Raw genomic sequence first — 19,415 nt, 5'->3', positions numbered from 1 at the left:
AGGGTCACATGGCCAGTATAGGTTGGTGGCAAGACTTGAACCCCAGGCTTCCTGACTGCAAGGCCAGCTCTATTTCACTATGTCCTGCTGCGTCTCCTATATATCCAATAGAAATAAAGTGCTTGGGAGTATGGGAGAAGGTGATAGCAGCTGGGGGAATCAGGAAAGCACCTCACGGTGCTTGAGCTAAGCCTTAAAGGAAGCCAGGGATTCTGAGAGACAGAAGTAAGGAGGTTGGACATTCCAGGAATGGCAGATGCTGAGACAAGAGGTGGAGTTTTCCATCTCCCAGCAAGTATGGCAGCACCGTACCAGTCTGGCTGGATGACAGGTATGTGGAAAGGAATAGCATAGTCTACAGAGATTCCCTGGGAACCTATCTGCTCCAGAGAGCCCTCACCGGGTATTTTAGAACAGGAAGGAAGTGTTCTTTCATCACTCACACCTACACTAAGGACTGAGACTTTCTGCTTCCAGCCTTTGCTCACCCAGAGTGGGTGGCAGAGAAACCAGGACAAGGCCCGTGCCAGTGGCCAGACACTGGTCGCCTTTCTCTGGCTCCTTTCCTAGCTCTAATGAGATTCACAGTTGTGTTATCCTAGAAAGACCCCAGTGAGAAGGAAGAATCTGGAGGGGTCCGTGGGATGAAAGGCAAGCACCTCAAGTGATAAACAGAAGCCATGGGGTGCCCCAGACACCAACCTCACCAGCCAAAACCAACAGCATGTTTTGGGAATGACCGTTTCCATTGCCTCTCCCCTCTGCCAATACTTCATCCCTGCCTGTACCCCAAAGGAGGGTAGAAAATTCTACGCGCTCTTCCTCTGCCCCAGCGCTGGTCAGCTGAGGTCATTGGCTGGAGGGAGAGAATGAAATCTGGACCATTCACCTAGAAACAGGTTGGGCCCAAAGCCAGCCCCGGCCCTGGCTGCTACCTTCAGCTTTTCAATCCCCTCCCTTCTTCCAGTCCTCCTGTAAGCCTCTTCACCATTTCTTATCCCCAGATTCCCTCAGAAGCTGTGGAAATGATAGTGTCCAATTTAAAAACAAAGTGAAATGCTAATGCCTACATGGAGGCTGGACCTAGTTTAAAGAAAGCAAGTAGGGGGGGAGAGAATGTGAGTCACAGACTGAGTAGCCCAGAATCTCTCTTTTTAGTTGCTAGCTAGGAGTGAGGGATGAGTATGGGTTTACCTCCTTGCCATACAGAGCCTCTGTCTCTACTATGAGATTGAGAGGAGAGTGAGTCTCTTCTGTGAAGACGAGAAGGGTGTGAGTGTCTCTCGTCAGTTTGGAAAGGATTTGAATCCCTCCTGTGACAGCTGGAATATTATGTTTCTCAAGTGTGGATAGAAAGGGTATGAGGCTCTCCTGAGAATTTTGGAGGGATATAAGTATCTCCTGTGAAAGTGGAAAAGGGGAGACATACTCCTGTGAGTACTTGAGTCCCTCTAATGTAAGACACTCCTGAGGCTGAGAAGGATGTGAGTCTCTCCTTCGAGGTTTTGAAGTGTTTGGGGCTTTCATTTACTACAGATCAGGGTGTGTGTGGTATGTTGAGGTCAATGTACCCTCTCAGAACATTTTCTGTCCCTCTTGCCCCAGTGCCAATCTCTCATATTTTCCCATCAGAGGCAGACTCCAAGGCTGGGTGTGGTTTACCTTGGTGGCTCAGTCTACCATATTCCAGGACTCACACAGCACTGAAATGAGAGGGGAATAGGTTGGAGGAGGGCCCCAGAGGTGAGTGTGGGTCTGATTAGCTGGCACTTCTCCTGGGAGGCTGGAAGCAGGCTGGGAGCCCTGCCAGGGTTGGGGTGGGGGCTGGTCCTTTTCCATATTGATGAATAGTTAAAAGGCAATTACAATGCTAATTTACTGTGTTAATGTGTACAGAGAAGCCAGTGGGCTGCTGTCAGAAGCCTGGGTGGTGAAATGAAAGTTCCCCATCCCTGGAGGGTCCTCAGTCTTTGAAAAAGAGACAGAGGGAGGGAGGGGAAGGGGACAAAAAGGAAAAAGAGACAATCACTGCCTGGGGCCTCAGAGGGCCTGGCTGAGAGCTCACTCTCTAATCTTAGAAAGTAGGTTTGGCCCCCAAATGTTTTCTTTAGTGACTTTCAGAAGAAGGTAGCATCTGATTCCTATCATGCAGGGGTGAAGAGGGAGAAGTTTAGCCCCAAACACTGAGGGGGAACTCAAAAAGGCTGGAATAGGGTTGGTGATGGATTGGAGAGCAGTTTCATTCCTATGGAGACAGTTAGTTGCATGCCTTCTTGCAAGCCTGGAGGTTTACCTTTGAGTACTCTCCTTTCTGCATATCCATTCTCGCTACCTGACTGACTGAGGGACAGGCTGACTGGCTGTTTTCCCTGGAGCCTAAAGGGCACACACAAGTGGTCAAGATTCTATGATCACTGATTTGGAGCTAAAAGGGGTCTTAAGGCGTTTAGACCAGCCCTCTCATTTCACAGAGCATCAATTGATGAAAAAAGAAATATAGCTGGGTCTAAATGATGACCACTTGAATAGGTCATTTATTTGAACTCTGTTTAAGCCTCGTTTTCCTGTCAACTAGGATTGTAACTATATTGCTTACATCACAGGTGTGTGTGTGTGTGTGTGTGTGTGTGTGTGTGTGTAAAACCCTGTATTCATGTTAGATCTAACACAAAAGATCACTTCTGTCCCCTCCAAACAGCACAGTATCTAGCACATAGTAGGACCTATGTCAATACTTGTTGAATAAATAAAAATCCTCCACCTTTGAGGTCTTTCCCTTCCCCTTGATGAGTGGGCTTCTGAGCCTCCTCACTCCTTCAGTTTCTTAGCTGATTGGGCAAAAGATACAAAGCCCTGGATTCAGCTGCTGGGCTGGTATTTGGGAACAGTGAGTCTTAGCCTAGAACCATTCAGAAACATAATCACTTGATTTCTCTGTCCTTCCCTAGACCACAGACTCCTCCTTTTTCAAATGTTATTTTTTTATTCTTAATTTAATGAACACCAAAAAAAAAAAAGAGATCGTGTACACAAAGTAAAACAGAAAAACTATTTTATGGGAAACAGCTAATCTCTAGTATGTACTGCTTGCTTTTTATAAGATATATAATAAAATCAATATAGTGTTTTCGAAGCTATCCTGTTTCTCTGCGTTACCTTCCAAATTTCACTCTGTTCCCTTCAGTGTATAACCCAGGCCTCAAAGCCCATTGGTATGGGACTTTCTCCTCACTGATGAAGATCAATGCTCCAATGGGGGCATAGTCGATGTGTGCTTGAGAGAAGGGAAATCTGGTCTTCTGGCGTCCTGCTTCAAAAAAGATATGCCATTCCAACCTCTCTCCTCAGGTCACTGAAGAGGGAAAACTCTGGGAAGAAGCTGACATGTAGAGGGGCTGGCAATCTCCATCATGTCCCTATTAATAGCTTGCTATGCTAGAGATATCATGGAATTTTCCCTTTGGGTGAGATCTGGGACTCTCTTGGTTGAGCTGAGTCGCCACGTTCCCAAAGGGAGAGTTTATCTGCTCTGTGTATTGTCTGCTACACAGTCTCATATGTATACTTTTTCTGATTTCTCTTTGCTCTCTGTTTTGATAAATGGGTTTATTTGCTATGGATGTTCACTGAAGAACTGGCATTTGGTGGGAAGGGAATCAAGCCATGAATACATAATTTGGGGCTCTCCTTTCTCATTAACGAATAATGATCAGGAATATAGATTAAACCTAAAAATGTCTTCCTCTAGACTAATCATATTTAAGGGAGCAGATAGATATAATACAATCTGAGGAGAGTAGAGGGGCCAGCCTCTGGCCCCGACCTCCTGCTTCCCCTCCTGGCAGAAATCTTAGTCTTTCTGGGAAAAGGTGGGGGGGGGGGCAGAGCAGAGAGGGGAGAGTTTAGAAATATCTATTTATCCTTTCCTCCCTTTGAGGGCATATATAACCTACATGGACTAAAAACCACAACAGCATCCAAACATATCCCTTACATATGCATTTAAGAAGTTGTTTCAATGCCCCTCTTTGCCTTCTTTTCCTCTTTTTTATCAACACTGTAACCAGCCCCATGGGCAGCAAGGTGGCTCAGTGGATAGAGCACTGGCTGAGGAGTCAGGAGGACCTAAATTCAAATCTGGCCTCAGACATTTATTAACCTTGTGACCCTGGGCAAGTCATTTAACCCTGTTTGCCTCAGTTTCCTCATCTGTAAAATGAGCTGGAGAAGAAAATGGCAAACCACTCTAGGATCTTTGCCAATAAAACTCCAAATGGGGTCACAAAGAGTAGAACACAACTGAACAACAACAAATCACTAGCTCCCCTCTCCCCCAAATCTGTTCTCCCCCCCTTTAAAAAAAAAAGCAATTCTTGTTTTTTGTTTTTTTTTTTGGTTTTTGCTAGGCAATGGCCTTAAGTGACTTGCCCAGGGTCACATAGCTAGTAAGTGTTATGTGTCTGAGGCTGGATTTGAACTCGGGTCCTCCTGACTCCAGGGCCCGTGTTCTATCCACTGCGCTACCTAGCTGCCCCAAAAAGCAACTCTTGTAACAAATATGCATAGTCAAGGAAACAAATCCACACATTTGCCATGCCCCAAAATGTGCATCTCAGTTTGTACCTTGAGTTCATCCCTCCTCTGGCAGGATCAGGTAGCATTCTCCATCATCATTTCTTTAGAGCAGTTGTGTCAAACTCAGATGGAAATAGGAGCCACTAAACCATGTATGAGGATCCCTTTGGGCAGCATATTGACTTAGAAAACCACAAATTAACATTAGTTTTGGTGTATTGGATTTTTTTAATTTAGTTAAATATTTCTCTATTACATTTTAATCTGGTTCAGGCCCACTCAGGGGTGTTGCCAGATGCAATGCTTGGCCCACATGCTCAACACTTCGCGCCCTAGTTCATAAACTCTCTTTTAAAGCATCAAAGCCTCAACCTTCCTCTTCCAAGTTCAGAATCCTTGATTCATTTCCATCTTCCGAACTAGTAGGGCCAGGAGCAGAGACTATCCTCACAGTAGTTGTTATAGTTCAGATAATTAGGAGAGGAAGCTTCCAAGATGAGCAGAGGCTTGGGGTCCAAGGACCTGGGCTTGGGCCAGGTTCAAGAAGGTACCTCACTGACTAAGAATAGGCCTTATCGTTGAATGAAAAACATTTGTTATTCACCAAGCTCTGTCCTAAGAGCTGGGTTTACAAATATAAAAAATGAGACAGCCTCTGTCTTCAAGGAACTTACATTTTAATAGGAGAAGAAAACACATATTAGGGAGTGGAGGCCAGGGAAGGATAATGTTTTGGTCTGAGAAGTCATAGGCATGGAGATATAAGGGAGATAATTGGCATACCTTTCTCAGAAGTCATGGTAGCACTGATTTAATTAAGACTCATGGAGCAAGAGGTAAAAGTCACAAAGCAGGAAGGAATGGGGGCAGTGTGGAGGTGGAAGACATGGTTGATGGTCAGAATTTGGCCTAGGTAGGCTGCTGAATGAACGGAATTTAAAGCATTGGTGCCATGCCTGGTGGTGTGCACCTATCATTCCTCATACCAGGGAAACAGAGACTGGTGGATCATCTGAACTCAGGAGGGAGTGAGTATAGTGAGCTAAAGCTGATAGAGTATCTGCAATAAATCCAGCACTAATGAGGTGAACTCAGGGTCAGGGCAGGGAACAAGGCTATCTGTGAAGGGTCAAGCCAGATAAAGTTGGAGGCAGAGAAGGCTTTAAGTCTTCTGAGTTGATCAGCACGTCTAGGTTGGACATAATAGAGAGATCCAGTCTCAAGAAAAAGGAAGAAAGAAAGAAAGAAAGAAAGAAAGAAAGAAAGAAAGAAAGAAAGAAAGAAAGAAAGAAAGAAAGAAAGAAAGAAAGAAAGAAAGGAAGAAAGAAAGAGAGAGAGAGAGAAAGAAGAGAAAAATGTAAAGGATGGTCTGCTCTAAGGATAACCAGATATAATGGGCCATGAGAGTTTACACCCACTTACTAAGGGGGCAGCTTGGCCCCAGGGCAAAGGCTCCAAAACTAAGTGGCTTAAGTTCTGGAGGGTCTGGTCTCTGGAAGTCTTACAGTCTCTCTTCGGAAGATGCCTTCCCTCTTGGGGACACTGATACATTAGAACATATGTTCCTTTCTTTGTACTTACATCCTCAGAGTCTAGCACAGTGCCTGGCACAGTTTTTGTTGTTGAGTTGTTTCAGCTGTGTCTGCCTCTTTGTGACCCCATTTGGGGTTTTCTTGGCAACGATACTGCAGTGGTTTGCCATTTCCTTCTCCAGCTCATTTTACAGATGAGGAAACTGAGGCAAACAGGGTTAAGTGACTTGCCAAGGGTCACATAGCTAATAAGTGTCTGATGTCATATTTGAACTCAGGTCCTCCTGACTCCAGGGCCAGTGCTCCATCCATTGGAGCACCTAGCTGCCCTGCCTGGCACACAGTAAACATTAATAAATATTTGTTGAGCAATGAACAACCAAGAATCCAGAGGACTGATGCTGAAGCATGATACCCACCTACTGACAGAGAAATGATAGGCTCAAGATGCAAAATGAGATATACATTTTTGGATACAGCCAATGGGGGAATTTCTTTTGCTTGACTTTGCATATTTGCTACAAGGCTTTTGTTTTTCTTTTCCTTTTCCAATGGGGGGGTGGGGGAGAAGATATAGTTTTGTTCATTGAAAAAAATAAATTAAATGACAATAAATAAATAATGGTCGAATGACTTTTGCTTCTCCAAGAAAGGGGAAAAATGATACCCTCTAGGTCCCCAGTCCCTTCCCAGGCCTTCCAAGAACAAATGGAGGTTGTGCTCCATCCTTGGTCCAGGGTAAGTCAATTAGAGCTTCCAGAGTGTAGTTTAAGCTGGATTCTCTTTTTTCCTTCTTCCTTCTCTGTGGGTCAAATTCGATAATATATGTAAAGCACTCTGTAAACCTTAAAGTGCTATATAAATGTCAGCTATTATTATTATCATCCATGCCTTGTCAAGAGAAGGATTAGACTTGTCCTGTTTGGCCCCAGAGGACAGAATTGGGATAATGGCAGAAGGTGGAGAGAGGCAGACTTAAGGAAAAATTTCCTAACAATGAAAGCTGTCCAAAAGTGGGAGGTAATGAGTTCCCCAGTATTGAAGGTTTTAGAATAAGGCCTGGAATATTACTTGTGGGGATTTTGTATAAGGGATTCCTCTTCAAATGTGCCTTGGACTAGATGATGTTCCGAGGTCCCTTCATCTCTGCTCTTCTGTGATTCTGAGAGACAGAGAGTGGGACAGACTAAAAATAACAGGCTGGGTTTGCCTAGATGGCCCCCACTTCTCACAATCAGGAGAGGAGCCTGGAGATGTTGGGCTGCCAAGGGTCCCTTTCCATTTCATTGGCGCTAAATTAAAGAAACGATGTGGGGTTTGGGCTTTTTTTTTTTGGAAGCTGGAGCTGGAGACCAATCTGGGTTGCTATGCAACCAGCGCCTGTGCCCAGCTGATAACACTGGAGGCATTATTTGTCCACATCACTGCACAGGCTCAGGCTGAAACAGGGCTAATGAAGCTTTCAGCCATCGAGGCTTGGTCCCCGACAGCTCCTCCAGGTCATCCCTGCCTGGCGGGGATGGATGAGGATGTGACACCCCCTCCCCATTCACTGCCCCATTCTGGCCAAAGATTCTATGCCACATTGGACCAGGAAACCCAATAGGAAGTGACAGACAAGTAGAATCATCAGAGTGCTGCCTGCATGTTGTCTGACCATGTTGTCAGCTCATCAAATTCATACCCAGTCCCCAGAGCCCTGGCAGGGAGAGGGAAAAGGTTCCTGGAACTCAGGCACCCTGCCCCCAGATCCAGGGAAGCTGCTGAATCTGGTTCGTGGTGTGGGCAGGACAAATGTGTGATCTGAAACAGGCAGGAATGGGGTGGAAGAGTCCTGTAGTAGAAAGATCACTGGATTTGAAATCTGAACCCATGTGTGACCTTGGGCCAGTCACTTCCCCTCTTAGGGGGATGGACAACATGATCTTGAAGGCTTTTTCTAGTTATAAATCCTTTGATCACCTGCTATTGATAAAGTGCTAGCTTCAAACAAACACAGGGATTTTTAATCTGTTTTGTGTCATGAACCCCTTTGGTAGTCTGGTGAAGCCTATGGACCTCTTCTCAAAATCTCATTCATAATTACATTCATAACTAGAGGAAATGTCAAATAAAAACAATAATAATAATAGTTGGCATTTATATAACACTTCACAGTTTGAAAAATTTCAGTTAGAAGTTAATGAAAATAAAGATGTAATTTTTTCCCCTATCCAAGTTCACAGATTCCCTGAAATCTCTTCACAGAGCCCTTAGGTTTCCAGAGACTACAGACTAATAGCCACTGAGGTGGAGTGTGTGTATGCGACTGGGTATCTTGGGGAAAGCACAGGACCTAGGGACCGGAGATCTGTGCTCTAGGTTGGGCTATCTCACTCTGAGAGCTTTTAGTTTTTCCATCTGCAAAAAGTGTTGATAATGGCTGCCCTGCCTGTCTCCCAGGAGTTCTGTGGGAGTAAATGTGACTGCACAAATGAATGACCATAGTAATGGGAGGGTTCTGGCCATCACTGACTTGCCTCAAGTGACCTCACTCTAACTCCCTTCACACACTCTACATGCCAGCTGGACTAGTCTACTCTGCATCCCAGCTAGGCATTTGGGGAACAGTGGAAAGGCTGTCGGATTTGGAGTCCAGGGTCCAGGTTTTGAATCCTGGTTCTGCCTTGCTCTTTGTGTGACCTTGGGCAAATTGCTTACCTTTTCCCAGACTCAGTTTCCTCAACTGTAAACTCAAGGGGTTGTATTACATAGTCTCTGAGGCTCTTCCAGTTCTAAATCTATGACCTGTGATCCAATCTTTCCCTCACTCTAAAAGGTGAGGAAACTGAGGCCCAGAAAGGCTGAATGACTTACTTGCTCAAAGTCACGAAAGGAGTTATCAAGCTGCCCTCCCCCATCTCCAGACCTTTGCTTGGTGTTGTCTCTTCCAACTACAAGGGATGGCATAAGCAAAGGCCCAGAGATGGGACAACGAGAATAATAACAGAAGGGCAAGAAAGGGGAAGAGACTAGTCCAGCTTGGCTGAACTATGGTGGAAATAAGGGGGAACAATAGGAGAGAAGGTTGGAAAGATGAGGTAGTGGATATTTGTTATTACCGTTTAATCGTTTCAGTTGAGTCTGACTCTTTGTGACCCCATTTGGGGTTTTCTTGGCAAAGATAGTGGAGTAGTTTGCCATTTCCTTCTCTAACTTAGTTTACAAATGAGGAAACTGAGGTAAACAGGGTTAAATGACTTGCCCAGGGTCATACATCTGAAAGTGTCTAGATTCTAATTCAGAAAGATGAATTTTCCTGACTCCAGGCTCCATACTCTATCCTTTGCACCACCTAGTTGGCCGTAGGAAGTTAGGTAGTTACTAGTGCATGTGGTATAGTGAATAGAATACTAACCTTGGAGCCAGGAAGACCTGGGTTCAAATTTGACCACTTTCTACCTGTGTGACTACAGGCAAGTCACTGAAACTCCCTCAGCCTCATTTTTCTCATCTGTAAAACAATAATTTCACCTGTCTCACAGGATTCTTGTATGACTGAGATAAAATATGAAAAGTGCTTTGTAAACCTTAAAGTGCTATGTAAATGTGAGCTATTGTTATTATTGTTATCATTATAGTGTCGGGTGGTAGAAGGCCTTGAACATAAGAAGCAGTCATTTAGATTTTATCCTCTCAGCACTAGGGAACCGTGGAAGGTTTTTGAGAAGAGGGCAGTGAACAAAGACAAATGCCAATTTGTAACTCTCTCACACCAGGTTGGGCCACGTGGCCCATGTCACTGCAGTCTGTGGCATTCCTCGCCCTTCCCCAGACAAGCTCCACAGTGCCTTCCACTTTGTCCATTCGTCCTCAGAGCATGTCCAAGAGTGATTGATTTGTTAATTATGATAATTTTACCTTAAAAACAGGCAGCAAACACACCATGGGGTAAGTGCTTCTTGCTGTTGGCTTCTTGCCAGCTAAATGACAGGGATAATAACAAGCGTTTCATAATATTCTCCACCCACCACAGCTACCAAGGATATGTTGAAGAGGGAGGAGGACAATTAGGGAGGCCCCCCGGCAACATCTGCTCAGTCGTTGTCCTGCAGCGAAGTTGCAGAGATGTTTGTCAATAGCTCTCCTGGTTTGTCACAAAGTCTAATGGCTCTTTTCAGAGGTCTTCCGTCTCTTAGGAATTCGGTGGGAAGCCCACTGGCCTAGAGATGAGAGCCTCCAGGTGTGAGAACCCTGATCTTTCCATCCCCACTTACCCAGAGATAACCTCTTCCAATCTATACATACCTGAATAGGAATCCCCTCTATAGAATCTCTGAGCCAATGGTCAACCAGCCTCTGCTTGACTATCTCTAATAAAGGGAAACTCATTGCCACTAGAGGCAGCCCATTCCACAGCTGAATCCCAGGGAGACATCCCTTTCTCAGGCCCTAGCACCCATCATTAGGATGGAGGTTCAGGTCTGCAGGTACCAGAGGATGCTCTACCTTCCTACCCCTGCCTCTACCCCAAGAACTACCCTTGCCCCTGCTCACAGCAGCTATGCTCTGGGCCCAAGAAAGGCAGCTTTGTTATCCTCCTCCCTCCTCAATTTATAGGCTGCCCCCACACTTGCCAGGGCAGGATTGGCCTCAGTGGTGGGTCCATGATAGATGTGTGCTGGCTTGGGTTTTATCTCCTTCCAGAGTTGGCCCAGGCTTGACCTTAATCCTCACCAGACCCTGGCAGGGGAAATGTGGTCCACTGTTCAAAAGCTGAGGGGGGGTGACTTGTTAGACTTCTTATCTCGTTAATGAGAATTAATTGAAGAAAGATTCAGACCCGGTCATTAGACTGGACTGAGGCATGAAAGGGATTCCAACATTTTAGAAAGATGTTCAGATGTTCAGAAACAAACAAAAATAAAGGTTGAATGGGGGGGATGGGAGATGGGGGGGATGATTGTTCTGAGATTTTTACCAGAAAATGTAAATACTCTAAATTTAGCTAGTATTTAAATAGTGCTTTAAGGTTTACAAGATATTTTACCAATATTATCTCATTATATCCTCATAACCCTGAAAGGTAGGTACTACCATTAACTCCATTTTATATTTCCTCTGAGGAAACAGAGGCACACAGTAGTTGAGTGGCTTGAAGGACAATGCCCAGTTAGTGTCTCAGACCATGTTTGAACTCAGGTCTTCTTGAAGCCAGATTCAGTACTCTATCCACTATACCACCTAACTGCCTCTTCCCTAAATACATCATGTTTCAAGGAATCCCATGAAGTGAGGTTCATCTATTCCCTTTCCTCTTAAAAATCAAAGCGTATCCTTGTATGTATGATCCCATACAAGCCACTTAACCTTGTGAGGTTCAGTGAGGGGTATGCAGGAGCCAACTCTGGGAGATCTGCTTGTTAAATTTTCAATGTGAGCATTCACAACTCAAAAGTCACAAAAACTACAAATTACTGTTTTAATGATGTCTAGACTTAAGGAGGGATGGCTAGGTGGTACCATAGTGTACAATGTCATGCCTGGAGTCAGGAAAACTCATATTCTTGAGTTCAAATTTGGCCTCAGACACTTACTAACTGTGTGACCCTGGGCAACTCACTTAATCCTCTTTTCCTCAGTTTTCTTATCTGTAAACTCAGTTGGAGAAGTAAATGGCAAACTGCTCTAGTATTTTTGCCAAGAAAACCCCAAATGGGATCACAAAGAGTCAGACATAACTGAAGTGACCGAACAACATTAAGACTTAAGAAAGTAAAGGAGAAAATGTTAATAATGAAGATTAAACTTAAAAGTGTTTTATGTGTACATTCCCCACCCCACCCTATCCCCAAGCCAGTTGTTAAACATTTACTACCACATTTCAGTGTCTGGATCCCTATAATGAGGTAATACTTACCCTATAGAGAAGGGAAAACAGTTCATAAATCTCAAAGCACTATAGATGTGCACTATTATTGTTATTATCATTATTATTAATTGTATTTCTGATGGCAGTAAATAGCAGACCGTCCAGTCCACTCTCCTTAGAGCACAGGAAGTGCTAAGGTTGATCCCTAGCCACTTCTGGGGAAACACATTCAGCTCTGAGGGGCTTGGTGCTTTGGGACAATGTAGCAAATATCATGTGCTCCCTTGGTTTCCCAAGGGTGTCAGGGGATAAATATTCAGCTTTCTTTCTCTCTTACTTCCTCTTTCTGGCATGTGTAGCATCATGTAATTTTGAGACTTTCTGTTGGGTAGATTGAGGGAGAGGAGAGGGCACCCTTCTCCATCCTGGCAGAACAGTAGCTTGAGCACATGGCAGTATGTACATGCCCTGTGTAGGTGAGTCTTGGGGCTCAGGCTGCCTCTTCTATTTTGTATTCCTTGCCTGAGCATTAGTGACCAAACATTGATTTTGAGATGGACATAATCCAGCCATGGAAGCAGCCTCTTGAGTATGAGAGGTTGAGAATTCCTGGATCTGTGTGGCAGAGTTGACTGAAGTAGGAGCATTTTGCAATTATACTCTTTTTGGAGAAGATGACTACAGACAGAAATAAGAGCCCTAAGCTCTTGTCACCTTGTCAGAAGACACATGGAACATTGCAGGAGTTGTGTGGACCGAGCAGAGCCAAGATGAAGGTGTAATGTCAATTTAGCAGTCTTGCTTTTATGTTTTCAGTATCAATCTCTTAGGAGAATGATTAGCAGTTATGAGTTACTGATGGTTTTTTAAGTCTTTGTCAACATGTGCTTATGAATCTTTTTTGTTTAACATTTCTTTTGTGTGGAGGAAATAAATATTTATTCTACAATTGATCTACATTGGACAGTGAATAACTTTCACTTTTGGACATGGACCAAATCTAAACTTTAAATGATTTTTCCTGGTGTTCTGGGGTGAGGATGTAAAGAATCACAAGGTTCCAGAAAAGCCTAATCCCTTTCTTTAGGGGGCCAACTTCCCCTAGTGTTGAACTTGTTCTATGTGTATGATATTAGAGCTGAGAAGCACCCCCTAATGGAAAAGGGAGAGAGCAAGCACCCCAGCTCCCTTTGCCTAGCAGTGGTCTGGTGTTGTGGCATATTATTCTATTTCATCCTCATGAATACTCAAGATGGAACAGAGTATCAGATATTATTCCCATTTCAGAGGTAGGGAAATTGAGGCACAGAAATATAGAAAATATAGAAAAATTATGTGGAAGGAAAGAAGGAAGGGAGGGAGGAAGGGAATTATTAAGTATTTACTATGTTCTAGACACTGTGCTAAGTGCTAAGAACTCATATATAAAAGTGAATTAGCTCTTAACCTCCAAGAGCTCACAGGGGGAGAAAATACATATAGAGGAGTGGTGACAAGGGAAGGATATCTTGGTTTAGGAAGTCCCAGGGATGGTGAGTGGAACAACATGGCAATTAATTTTCTCATCCTTCACTCCTCACTTTCTCACCACCACCCCCACACCATATCCAATCTGTTGCCAAACCCCATTTATTCTACCTTTGTAACATGTATTATGTACAATCCCTTCTCTCATCACCTGACTAATCGACTACTTAATAGCTTGCTGGTTGGTTTCCCTGATTCAAATCTCTCCCAATTCTAGTACAACGTCCACTCAACTATCAGTGATCTTCCTAAAGCACAGTCTGACCATGTTATCCCCTCTACTCCCAATTCAATAGACTCTGGTGATTTCCCATAGCCTCCAGAATCAAATATAAAATCCTCTGCTCGGTTTTTAAGGCCCTTCATAACCTAGCCGCTTCCTTTCCAGTCTTTTTATACCTTACTCCCCTCCAAGTACTACTGCAATTTATTTTCACTGGCCTCCTTACTGCTCTTCCTGCTCAACATTTCAACTTAGTGCATTTTGACAGGCTGTCCTCATACCTGGATCTTTCTCCCTCCACACCTCTCTCTACCTCCTGTCTCTCTTAAAGTCTCAGTTAAAATTTCTGCTTCTTACAAAAAGCCTTTCTGGGTTTTGAGTGTTAGTGTCTTATTGTGAGATTCTGTGCAATTTATTCTGTACATATAAAAATTTTGTTTGTACATAATTTTCGGCATGTTGTCTTCCTGCCTCTCCCTGCCCTCCCCCCCCCCCAATGGACTGTGATCTCCTTGAGGTCAGGAACTGCTTTCTCCTTTCTTTGCATTCCTAGTACTTAGCACAGTGCCTGGTCCAGAGCAGGTGCTTAGTAAACACTGGTTGAGTTGATTGGACAAAGTGAGGTCTGGAGATGGGAATGGGATCTTGATTCCTAGACAAAAACCTTCCTCATGGAAGAGCAAGACATGTTTTGAACTCTTCCATGGCTGCTTCCCCACATGACTGCCTGGAGAGATATTTTTTTGTCGGGGCAGTGAGGTGGTGCAGCGGATAGAGCACCAGCCCTGGATTCAGGAAGATCTGAGTTCAAATCCGGCCTCAGACACATAACACTTACTAGCTGTGTGACCTTGGGCAAGTCACTTAACCTCATTGCCTAACCAAAACAAAAAAAAGAAAAGAAAGGAGGTTTTTTTGTCCTCTGGAATTTACCTTTTGCTCTCCAGTCATTTTTTTCTCTGTAAAGTATTTGGGTTTGAATTCTTGCTTGACTGTGACTTCTCCTCTATAGGCTTCAGTTGCCACTTCTATAAGATGAAGGGGTTGGACTCTGTAAGGTCCCTTCCAGCTTTAAAGCCTGTGTGCCCATCACCTCAGGAAATGCTCTCCTGGATGTCAGATTAGCTGTTTTCATTTTAGCTTTGAATCTTGAAGCAATGAGACCACAGGACCATAGATTTAGAGCAGAAAGGGATCTCAGAAGCCATCTAGTGCAACCTCTTCACTTTACAGGTGAGGAAACTGATCCTCAGAGAGTTGAATGACTTGCCCAAGGTCATACAGGTCATAAACTGAGACTTGAATCCTGACTCCAGTTCTAGTGCTCTTCCCTTTGTGTGATGCTATATTAAATGTTTTTCAAAACAAACAGACCAAAAAACCCCAAACTGCCCCCAAGAAAACTGAAGTAAGGACCAGGGACCAGGAATGCTAGAGGATGATTCAAAGCCTGCCCATTCTGACTGTTGAATGGGAACTTGCCTGGCTCCCTGCAGACAAGCTGATGGTATGATGATCAATCACCAAGCAGTCCAAAGGGACTGAGAGAGATGAGTGCTCTGATAAAGCAGAAGATAAATGGAGGGACTGAAATTTGATTAAACTGGTATCTTCCCTCAGATGATCTCTGAGAAAAGCTGAAAAGACAAAACTGCCAGGAAATTCCTCGTCTCTTGCAGAGACACTGAGCCAAGGCCAGAGCAAAAGCCTTTTCTCCCAAAAGAAGCCTCAAAGGCAGCAACACTATCTCTCTTCTATGTTAAGGTGATTTTCCTCTATCTTGAGGCTCCTTCACCTAGGCTGAATCAGGACCCTGGACAGAAGCCCAGCTTCACCAGCGACGATGGGACTTCATGAAAGTTGTTTAACGTCTCAGTCAGTGAGTTAACCAATCAATCAATCAACAAGCATTTATTAATCACTTGCTATGTGCCAGGCACTGTGCTAGGTGATGGAGATAAAAACACAAAGAATGAAACAATTCCTCCTCATAAGGAGCTTACATTAGAAGAAAAGAGACAAGGACATATAAAAATATATACAGAAAAATGTAAAGAGAATATGTACAAATGAGTACAAAGTGATTAAATAGCAGGTAGTTCAGGAGAGAGAAATTAGTGTAATAAGGAAAGATTTCCTGTAGAAATTGGCGCTTGACCTGCATCTTGAACAGGGGTGAGCTGGTAACTATTTAACAACCAGCTCTCCACAAAAATACCCAGTGTACTTTTCAGTTTAATCCCATTATTAACATTTCTCCATCACTTTCTTAAGTCTAGATAATAACAAACCATAAATCAAGCCCTGATTTTGTAGCATTTGCTGATTTCTGAGGTATATAAGCTCATATTGGAAAGATAACAATCAACTGGGGGTGGGGGTGGTGAAGCCCACAAACCAGCTCCAGCACACCACTGATTTGAAGGAAGAGAGGAATGCTATAAGATGGAATTAAGGAGAAAAGGGCAGCTTCTGGGCAGCTAGGTGGTGCAGTGGATAGAGGTCCAGGCCTAGAGTCAGGAAGATGATTCTTCCTGAGTTAAAATCTGGCCTCAGACACTTACTAACTGGGTGACACTGGGCAAGTCACTGAACTCTGTTTGCCTCAGTTCCTCATCTGTAAAATGAGCTGAAGGAAATGACAAACCACTTCAGTACCTTTGCCAAGAAAACCCCAAATAGGGTCACAAAGTCAGACATGACTGAAATAACTGTACAACAAACAAAGGAGAGAAAACATTCCAGCCATGGGGACAGACAATGCAAAGGCACAAAGATGTGGTGTCACATGAGATAATATTTGTAAAGTATTTAGCACAGTGCCTAGCACATAGTAGGTGCTTAATAAATGCTTATTACCTTCCAGTACCCCCCCCCAATGTGTGAGAAACATTGAATTTCAGAGTAGGAAAATGTCCTCATACCTCAGTTTCCCCTCTCTCTAAAGTGGGGGTATTTGTCACATATTGTTCTATTCCAGTGTCTCCTAGAGTCTGGCTCTTTGCCACAAAGAAGAGCTGGCTGATTCCAGAAGAGGTTTCTGCTCAGGAGAGGAGTAACGGGTTGGAATCACTCAAAGAATTTTCAGCATTTCAGCCTTTTAGTTCAGTTTCCCTCTTCATCACACCTTTCCTCACAGGCATTTAGGAGGAGAAAAGTAAGCAGATACAAATTCATCTCTCTACATTTCTCTTTTCTCCCATATGGAGATGTTTTTGGTAAATAGGGGCGTGCCCCAAAGATAGGCAGCTCCTCCAGGCTTGGATAACCCACAGCCTGGATGGTTAACATTTGAATAGTCTACATGGCACTAGTAGTATTCTGGACTTGGAGTCTGAAAGATCTGGGTTCAAATCTCACCTGTAATACTTACTGGCTATATTAACAGTCAAGTCACTTAACTGAGGCTCTGAGATTCAGTTTCCACATTTGAGTAATGGAGATAACTATTCCTATAGTGTCCACCTCCCAGGGTTACATAAATGTCAGCTATTCGTATAAATAACCAATTGCTGGTGATGACCAACATTAATGACTTCATTCTCCTGAGTACTCTAAGGACCCAACATCAGATTAAAGGATTTAGAGTAATTTTTCTGCATTGAAAACACTTCTCATGTTCTTTGGTGTCTGTGGGATGAGAGGTCTGGAAACCACCACTGCCGCCACAGATTCAATCGCCCTGAGGCCTGCTCTGCTTTGGGGTGGGGCCAGTCTCCGCTGGCATGCCCTGCATTGGACTGTGGTCCTCCTTTATGCTGGTGCAACAGACCTTTCCTGCCAACCTTCTAAGTAGTCTTGGGCTGGAAATTTGTTTCATTCCATCTTTTTGTGGGTTTTGCTGCTCTAGAATTTGTCTAGAGTCATTTTAAAAGATATTTGGAGGGGTTTGGGGGAGAGCTCAGGCAAGTCCCTGCCTTTACTCCACCATCTTGGCTCCGCCCTCCTCTTCTAATGTCTTGCTGCTGTTAGGAGATTCTATGAAGAGGAGAAACCAAGATTCTCAAGGACACCTCATGCAATCTTCCCCACCAGGTATATATATGTAGGATGCATACATTACACATACATGAAGCCAAGATAGATATGATATATTACTTCCTTGATAGCAGGAATCTTTTATTCCTTGTATTTGTAATCCCAGTGCCCAGCACTGTGCCTGGCAAATAAAAGGCACTTAATAATTACTTGTTGATTGATTAACTGATACACACAGAAAAACAAACATATGGATGTTTCTATAAATATTTTTAAAAATATACTTACAAATATATGCAGATCTTTGCATGGCTGTGCCATGAATATCACAATTTGGAATATTGGTGATGTTTGGGACCAAACTCTATCACTTCACAGGCTTTATCTTGAAGATGACTTTGGATTAGCATCATAAAGTGGCAAAGATACCTGGGCTATAACTTAACCTAGAGCAGGGTAAATGAAAGAGGGAAAAGGATGGCTGGGAAGTCCAAGGGTTATGTAACAGAGAGATGATGGATAGGTTTACAAAAAAAGACAGGAAGGGGCCTAGTCTGGACTAATTCAGGGGCCAATTTGGCAGGGGACTTATATGGAAGCCAATCCAGAGGGCTGCTGTCAGGGTCCCATCTAGGAGCTAATTCTAGAATCCCTTCCCAAACCCTTGACAAGTGATGTCAGTAACAGGCTCTTTGATTACAGACTCTTGGTTTCTTTATGCTTCTTCCCTCTTTCTAGGAGTGACCAGAGAGAGACTTCCCTAAAAGTGGGGCTAGGAAGGGAGGTCATAGTTGAGGGAAGAGCAAATGAGCCCCCAAAGCTAGGCTGGTTGATAGCAAGGTGACCACAGAGCACCAAGACCCAAACTAAGAAGCTAGGATCCGATTAGGAAGCTAAGATGTACAGAGGGCCAGGGGATGACCATTTATTGGACCCAACCTGATCCTCCAAAGCTTCTGTCTTTGTATTGTGGCTCTGCTTTTTCCCCACCTCTGCCCAAACTGGATGTGTCAGCATTCACAAAACTTCCTTCTGACTCAGCCACCACTGCTGGGCTGTGAGTTATAAGATTGCTGCCTTCACTTGGTTATTGTATGGTACTAAATGGGATGCTAGGATGCAAAATCTACTTAGAGAGAGTAGCATTGGGGCTCTACTTAAGAAAACTAGGTTTTTGTTATACCTAAGTTCAAATCCAGACACTTACTAGCTGTGTGACCCTGGGCAAGTCATTTAACTCATTTGCCTTAGTATCCTCATCTGTAAAATGGGGATAAATAATAGTATCTACCTCTCAGGGTTGTTTTGAGGATCAAATAAGATACTAGTAAAGTGCTTAGCACAATGTCTGGCTCATAGTAGGTTCTATATAAATGTTAGCTATTATTATTATTATTATCCTCCACTTTTAGGAGACATCCAAGATCTTAGCTCCTGATCCTATGGGATCCCCTCCCTGTCCCTGCCAGAAAATGCTGATATTGTAGAGTTTAGTCAGCACTCAGTAGGAACCTGGCTCAGCCTAGAGTATCCTACTAAAGTGAGTGGCCATATCAAAGTGACTTATTACCAGGGAGCTCTCCAGACCCCACAATCACAGGTATCACTATTAAGTTCCACATCATTAACTCTTAGGGCCCAGTCCCTAGTGCTCAACTGTAGAGATCAGGATGCTACCCTGAGACTCAAAACTGCCTCCATCTGACTACCTAATAACCCATCCAGCCCA

This window comes from Phascolarctos cinereus, unplaced genomic scaffold (assembly GCF_003287225.1).
Source record: "Phascolarctos cinereus isolate Bilbo 61053 unplaced genomic scaffold, phaCin_HiC Scaffold_2;HRSCAF=192, whole genome shotgun sequence".
Classification (NCBI taxonomy): domain Eukaryota; kingdom Metazoa; phylum Chordata; class Mammalia; order Diprotodontia; family Phascolarctidae; genus Phascolarctos; species Phascolarctos cinereus.
Note: the sequence above shows the minus strand (reverse complement) of the source record.